Raw genomic sequence first — 6,891 nt, 5'->3', positions numbered from 1 at the left:
TCAAAAAATTTTTTTTTTTTTTCCTTTAAAAAATATTTTTTTGCCAAAAGGTGTCAAGGGGTATTCTCCTCCCCCCGTGGATTGGGTGCAATAAATACCCCCACCCCCCGGATGTTAGAGAATTTTTTGCCCAGTTTTCCCCGGGGGCCCCCCCCCCCCCCCCCCCCCCCCCACTCCATGCTACAGTGACAGGAGCCGGAGCACAAGGAATCCGGCCAAACTGGGCCTTAGTCAGAAGGGGTTTAGCAAGCAACCATAATATCATCATGATCCTGAATCCTCTGCATATGATTAGTTTCATTAGTGCAAATACCCCAAATAGGGTATATAAAGTACTGTACAACAATCTGCATATATTCTTTTGGCACCTCTGCAGGTGTGCAAGACCATTTCAGTTTCACACTGTTGCTACTTGTAACTATACAATTGCAGAATCAGGTAGCTTGTGCTTGTTTTCAGGTACAGACACAGACACAGAGGTTCAGGATTCAAACAGTTCCCTACACCAGACTGAACTCCTTCTCTGCTACTATTTCTAAACAACTGTTGCTGCCAATAGTACAGACATGCCACCACAGTTTTTTTTTCTCTTCAACTGCACGCACAAGCATCATTGTTGACTTGGCATGCACAGAAGAAAATTGCTCTGCACTGAAATCTGCATCACTCAATCAAAGACAGTTAGGCCTAAAAATGATTTACCTGTGTTACTGAACCAAGGATATCTCGCTGTCCATTAGGGAAAAATGTTGCAGTAGCACAATTGTGTCTTGCGTGTCCATCTTGCTGTCCATAAGAGGGAACCTGCTCCATGAAAAATTTCCAATTAACATTTCTATCTGATGATTTAAAACTGGCAATGAGGAATCCAAACCTCGGACGCAAAATCTATTCAATTGTTGATTCTAGTGATAATCTAGCTACACAGTCTTGTTAGCTTTGCATGAACATGGACCAAGCTGCTACCGGATGCAGCAAACATCATCACGCCCCCGGTTTCAGCATTGTGAAGTTATCACATGCATGCACCCATGCAACAGAGCCCGGCTTCTCCTAACTACCTAGTTTAGATTATGCGACAATTACAAATTTTAGTAAGTTTTAGGTCACAGCACTTGTCGGTTTATTACTACACCGTGACACCATGGAGATCAGCTTGTGCACTGCAAGTTGAACATCTGAAGAGGAAATGAACTGCATCTGCCCTTATAGTCAAAGTTGATCTTATTTATGCAACTATCTTTTCAGCAAGATCCATATCTAATCAAATCAAATAATGCATCTTGATCGAGTTATCTGTAAACCGTGATATCTTCTTTCAGAGGGAAAAAGGAAGCATGTAAACCGCGATAGTAACATATGAATTCTACTGATACATGATGACGTATTATAATAACATCTGATCTGTTTCCCATTGAACAAGCAAAATGTTCATCCTATGTAATTGATGATGTCAACACGAAGAACAGATCAAGGACCGGAGCAGGGAATTCAGTCTCCAACAGTCTTTGTCGACTGGCTCCTATTGCTGGCTTTCTACACTTCTGCAATAGGACACTCCAACTATTGTTTAATGAAGCTGTTCTTGAAGTAAACAATGAAACCGATTTTCATTAAGTGATGACAAGTATGCTCTAAATTGGGATTGTTTAACATGTATGCGTGGTGATACACGTGATGTGCCGATTAATATCTACGTATGTAAGAACTTTGACAGAAGCCACACCAAATTGCAACAACTAACTACAGGTTGCCTAACGATGGCATGCGGTGGGCAATTGGATCATGTAAAGATCTTGTCCCATTTCTTTACCAGATTCTGTTCACTAACTACTACATTATAATATACTCATCAAGTTGCAGTTAACTACTGTTTCTCCCTGTTGGTCCAGCATAACTCTCAATTCACCCATCATATGGAAGTTGTGAGAAGTCACTTTATATATAAGATTGCATTAGACTAGGCTAAAAACTTTATTTAGTTACGATCCCCTGACGCTGTGCAACTGTTCACATATCCAAGGAATCCTCTTGCATGTTTCCATTGGTTTGGTTGACTTAACCGTTTGGAAATCGGATCCGTGTTTGCTTCTAAAACTCATCGCGACCAGCACCAGTTAATTACTTGATCAGGCTTTCAAGATGCAGCTTTGGATCTCCTAATTGCTGCAACTGAAGAAAATAAAGACGTCATAACAATCACATTTACTGATTTTTTTTCAAGCTTTCATATGTGACCAAGTCCTCAATGGAAACATGTTCTTTTTTTTTCTCCCTCAAAACACTGATTACCAAATCTAGTAAAAAGTTTTTCTTTGTTTATGTTTTGGTTATGATTAGAAACCAGAAAACTAATAATTTGACCAATGATGGAGCAGAAAAGAACATCCAAAGATAGGAATTCCCACTTTTCCAGTGGTGTATGATATAGGATGCATAATTTAAAAAGTTGCTCTGTCACATATGCAATATTGTTGCTTCCTATGGTACACATTAATGATGAGCTGAAAACGATTGTTTCATTGATGAACCTAGGGTAGTACAAGATTTCGATATCGGATTTTTCTTATGGGAACAAGTAACCCTTCTGTTGAGAGCTGAGACTGCAGACTGCCAAGATCTTACGCAAACACAGAATGAACATAAATAAGAGAAATTTTACAATAGACATCTGATCAATGAAATGTTTGTATTGCATTCTTCAGTCTGCAATCTTATCTCTGATTAACTGAAACATAATTTGTAGGTATCGTTATAATATTATGTAGGGTGTTTCATTATCTATCAGAAGGTTTCAGTAAATGATGACCGTATACTATGGTATAGATTCTACACTAACAATAATACTTCTATAGCATGGATTTGTTACGTAAAAGTTGCTGATTAATTAGTATATATGCTGCCGTCTCTAACAACAGCAAAGCAACCATTGCCCATTGGTGTCTAGCGTCCTAATATCTACTAGGTCACTAACTAGGTACTTGAATATCCATAGATTCTACTGCGGCATGCTTGCCAATTTATCCATGAGCTAGATTACTTGCTGAAGCTACCAAAAAAGAAAATAAAAGTTTCTATCTGTCAAATCTACACTAAAATCACTAAAAAGTAAATATTTAATAAATATCCATCATCCGTGTAAAATTATAATATGAATATCCGAAGATAATCTCTCCCATATATGTTTCTTTCTCAAATAAGGAAAGTGATCAATGCTCTCTCTCTCTCTCTGCGAAAAGCTCATTAATAGAGTCCCATCCATTTTTATTCGCAAACAGACACTGACAGCCAGCTACTTCTTCTGAGCATGACTGTATACGCCCCCTTCATCATGAACCGGGGTGAACCAAGTTTGAAATCACACCAAATCATATAAGAAGCTTGGCTAAAGGGGACAGCAATTATAAAAATCAGGTAGTTGAAGGGAAGCCAAACCAATTCTGCTGCTTCTCGTTGCAATATAATGCTAATGGAAGCTGGACAGATGCTCCAATTTTAATAGGCCCTCTTGACGACTTGACAGTGATAGTGATGCTCATGACGACCACGATGATATGGAATGCGTATGTATATACTATTCAAGCATATAGATCGCATTATAGGCCGCATGATTGGTTCACACTGACTGAAAACCTGGCTGGATGCAAGCTGAAACTTCTACACAAGTACATGTGTATGCACGCTCATCCACCCACCAATAACCGTTTTGGTTGTAACCACATTGGTGTCTGGTGATGATGAAGTCATATATTAGAGGGAGGAATCGTACGTATTGGGTGCAAGTGCCTCTGTTCCAATGAATCATCTGCCTACAGGTTCTATATATAGGAGTGTTAATTTGTACAAGGATCATCTGTATCTAATGCATAATGCATGGTACGATGCTAGAGGTTTTCTTTGTACTTTGTACCTCTGCTTGTGGTTTAGTAATGTCATGGAGTATTTGGACAACAATGCCATCTTCAAGCAGCAGACTTTCTCAACAGAAGATACGAAGAATACTTTCAAGCATGAGTTTGCCATGGTTATCCATGCATAGAGCAAAGAAGAAATAGTTCCCTAGTATAGTAGAATTGCTACACAACATCATGCAATTTTTTTTTGTCTTTGTCTTTGTCTGTAATTGCCATTTTTATTTAATATATAACCAGTAGGGGCCAAGATCCCTCCTGAACAAAAAACAAAAGATTGGCTATTTAGTTCTATCATCAGGACATACAGGATACAAGTTAAGTTACCTGGAAAAAGAAAAAAAAGTTAAGGTACGGTCCATGCTGTTAGGAATAGCACTTGTATTCATAACAGGGGCTCTAGGCCCATATATATACAGGTACAAGAAGGGAAAAATATACAGAAAACCCCCTAATACAATATACATCTAACACCCCCCCTCAAACTCATGGTGGGTCAAGAACACTGAGTTTGGAGAGGAAAAATCTATGCTGAATACGAGTCTGGGCCTTGGTAAAGAAATCAGCCAGCTGCAATTCGGAAGGCACATACTGAAGAGCAATAACCCCATCCTGAACCTGTGAACGTGTATAAGAAACATCCACACCAATATGCTTAGTAAGCTCATGCTTCACTGGATCGCGAGCAATACTGATAGCTCCGGTACTGTCAGACAAAAGAGGAGTCGGCACAGAAACAGAAACACCAAAATCCTCAAGCAACCACCGTAACCAAGTCACCTCTGCCGTCACAAATGCCATAGCACGCAACTCAGCCTCAGCACTCGAACGAGAAACTGCTACCTGCTTCTTAGTCTTCCAAGCAATAAGGGAACCACCAAGAAAAACACAATAGGCAGAAAGAGACCGACGATCAGAAGGATCACTAGCCCATGTAGCATCACAATAAGCCGTGAGACGTAAGGAACTAGAGCGTGGAAAGAATAGACGGCGTGAAATGGTCCCACGAAGATAACGTAAGACACGAAGAAGATGGCTATAATGAAGATGAGAAGGAGCTGAAACAAACTGACTCAGAATATGCACAGCATGAGAGATATCAGGACGAGTAACACCAAGATAAACGAGACTCCCAACAATGTGACGATAACGAGTGGGATCCTCAAGGGGCTCACCATCAGTGGCGCGAAGATGAACATTAAGTTCCATGGGAGTCTCAACAGTCCGATGATCAGTAAGAGAAGCCCGATCAAGAAGGTCCTGAAGATACTTTTCTTGAGACAGATAGAAGCCTTCGGGCATAGAAGAAACCTCAATCCCAAGAAAGAAACTAAGAGGACCAAGATCAGACATAAGAAACGTCTCACTGAGACGGGCCTTGACAAAGGCAATATACTGAGAATCATCTCCAGTAATGATCATATCATCAACATAAAGAAGGAGAAGAGTCCGACCTCGAGGTGAAGTATGTACAAACAAGGCAGGATCATGCGCACTGGCAGAAAACCCAGCAGCAGTGACCACGGAGGCAAAGCGCTGAAACCAAGCACGAGGAGCTTGTTTTAGCCCATAAAGTGAGCGACGAAGACGACAAACCATACCCTCAGGAACAGAATACCCAGGCGGCGGCTGCATATAGACCTCCTCACGCAGCTCACCGTTAAGAAAGGCATTCTTGACATCAAGCTGAGAGACGGACCACCCACGAACAGAGGCCACAGCAAGAAGGGTGCGAACTGTGGTCATGTGAGCAACAGGAGCAAAAGTCTCATCATAGTCACGACCACGCTCCTGCTGAAAACCACGAGCAACAAGACGAGCTTTATAGCGCTCAAGAGAGCCATCAGAGCGAGTCTTGACCTTATACACCCACTTGCATGTAATAGGGCGCACATTGGCAGGACGAGAAACAAGGTCCCACGTGTGAGTGCGCTCAAGAGCGGCAATCTCCTCAGCCATAGCGTGTTGCCATTCCGGATGAGGAAGAGCATCACGATAAGAGGACGGCTCCGAAAGAATAGTGGCAGCATAAGCAGAGGGAGAATAACAATCAGGACGCCTACGAAGACGATGACTACGACGCAGAAGTGGCTCAGGAGATGAATCCTCTGAAAAAGAAGCCTCAGTAGGAGAAGAAGGCATATCAGACGAAGAGGGCACAATAGAAGATGGCACATCAGAAGGCCGAACTCTACGAGTATAGACATGTGTCACCGGGGGCTTCACAGAAAAATCAGTAGGACATTCCAGAGAAGTAGACTCCGGGGGAAGTACATCAGCACGATGAGTAGGCGAGGAGACTACAGGGGGGACCACCGGAGGACGTGATAAAGGGGTGATAGCAATAGAAGTATCAGGTAATATTAAGAAGGAAAGGGGATCGACCAAAGACGCCGGGGAAACATCAGAAGAAGGACGAGGATAGAAAGAACGAGATTCATCAAAAATAACATCCCGAGAAATCCGCATCCTACGCCCAACTGGGTCCCAACAACGATATCCCTTATGCTCAGAACTATAGCCGAGAAAAACACACTCGACAGATTGAGCAGTCAGCTTCGTGCGCTCACGAGGTGCAAGAAGCACATAGCACACACAACCAAAAAGACGAAGACTAGAGTAGTCAGGCACCTTATTTAGAAGACGCTCAAAAGGAATCTCACCATGAAGCGCAGAAGAAGGTTGAATGTTAGTCAAGTAAGTGGCTGTAGACACAGCCTCAGCCCAAAAGTGAGGCGGAACAGAAGAAGCAAGCAGAAGAGCACGAGCAGTCTCAAGGAGATGACGATGCTTGCGTTCGGCCACACCATTCTGAGCATGGGCGCCAGGACAAGAAAACTGAGCAAGAGTGCCCTGCTCAGAGAGAACCTGACGAAGAGTTACGGAAAGGTACTCGCCAGCAGAGTCAGCACGAAAGACACGGATAGAAGTGTCAAAATGAGTGCGGATCATAGAAGTAAAAGACTTGTAGATGGATAAG

This window comes from Setaria italica, chromosome IV (genome assembly GCF_000263155.2).
Source record: "Setaria italica strain Yugu1 chromosome IV, Setaria_italica_v2.0, whole genome shotgun sequence".
NCBI classification, from domain to species: domain Eukaryota; kingdom Viridiplantae; phylum Streptophyta; class Magnoliopsida; order Poales; family Poaceae; genus Setaria; species Setaria italica.
Note: the sequence above shows the minus strand (reverse complement) of the source record.